Source organism: Pteropus vampyrus, unplaced genomic scaffold, assembly GCF_000151845.1.
Source record: "Pteropus vampyrus isolate Shadow unplaced genomic scaffold, Pvam_2.0 Scaffold130, whole genome shotgun sequence".
NCBI lineage: Eukaryota > Metazoa > Chordata > Mammalia > Chiroptera > Pteropodidae > Pteropus > Pteropus vampyrus.
In genome coordinates this window covers 3,384,128-3,384,677 of record NW_011888911.1, presented here as the reverse complement: position 1 = coordinate 3,384,677, position 550 = coordinate 3,384,128, and positions in this window count along the sequence as shown.

Below are 550 nucleotides of genomic sequence, written 5' to 3'. Positions count from 1 at the left end.
GGGAGGCTTTAAAAAGCAGGTGCCCTGTAGCTTCTCAAGAAACCCTAACGCTTTATTTAAAGAACAGCAACTCTGATTCCAATTATGACAGATTTTCCAGTCAGTCTGGGTGGGTGTGACTGTTTGTAAAAGAATTAGATGTCCTATTGCGTTTGTACAGTTTGTCTATAGCTTACATATGTTCGAATTCCGGAGTCCAGCAGAAAAGTTGATTTTTCAATACCAGTCTCTATTCTCCCTGATTTGGAAGTTGAATTATTTTCCCACTTTTTCATACTCTTCAGTGTAAGGAGAGTAAAAAGAAGACCTGGATTATGACACCTCTTGTGACCTCTGGTAATTAGTGTATTAATCGCTCCAGAACCCTCCTTAAAGTGCTGCAACTTAATGAACATGAGCACACCAAATCCAATACATAGCTGTAAGACATTTCAAGCCCAAAATCTAATCGTTTATCTTGGACCTTTAACTTAAAAACCTCAGTGGGTTATTTTTTTTTTCAAATTTGAATAAGCTATGCAACACTTTTTAAAATAGCAAACATGCGAGG